Below are 631 nucleotides of genomic sequence, written 5' to 3'. Positions count from 1 at the left end.
GAATTGCCAGTGAATATCACTACATTTATAAAAGCTTTATTCTATTGTTCAGCAGGTAAAGGGAAAGCTCTTGCAAGACCTGCTGATGCGGTTTTTCCCTGCACATAAAGCGGGTTGGTGTGTTAGAAATCCCCAAACCCAAAGCCTTTGGAAAAAGTACAATCTTTAGGGATAATATAAAGAATCCCGAAGTTGATCGGGTTATGATACTGACATGATCCCAAAGAAAACAGGCTCCAAACTGCGTATTGTATTCATTTTACTGTTTGCTTTGGTGTGAAACATGAAATGCAAGAAAGATGAGAATATGAAAAGGACTGATTCCTCTGGAACGGCAATAGCCAAGTAAAAAAAGAAAAGAAGAAACAAAAGGACGGAAAGATGGTGAGAATAGCTATGAAACGCTAAAAAGAAAACGTCATGCTTAATGAAGGAACCAACATTGTTAGAGTAAATACTTTAGCTGGTCAACTAAGGGAGAAGCAGGACTGTAAGCAATATTAATAACTGGGGTCATTTAAATAAACATCTAAAAAGCTACTTGACGATACGTTATTTGAAAGAAATAGCTGTTTTTCCTCTTTTTTTTCTTGAATTAGTTCTAGAATATGTATGCAGGTAAACTGCCCTA

Source organism: Penaeus monodon, chromosome 25, assembly GCF_015228065.2.
Source record: "Penaeus monodon isolate SGIC_2016 chromosome 25, NSTDA_Pmon_1, whole genome shotgun sequence".
Classification (NCBI taxonomy): domain Eukaryota; kingdom Metazoa; phylum Arthropoda; class Malacostraca; order Decapoda; family Penaeidae; genus Penaeus; species Penaeus monodon.
The sequence above is the reverse complement of the archived record's forward strand: the minus strand, read 5'-3'. Positions refer to the sequence as shown.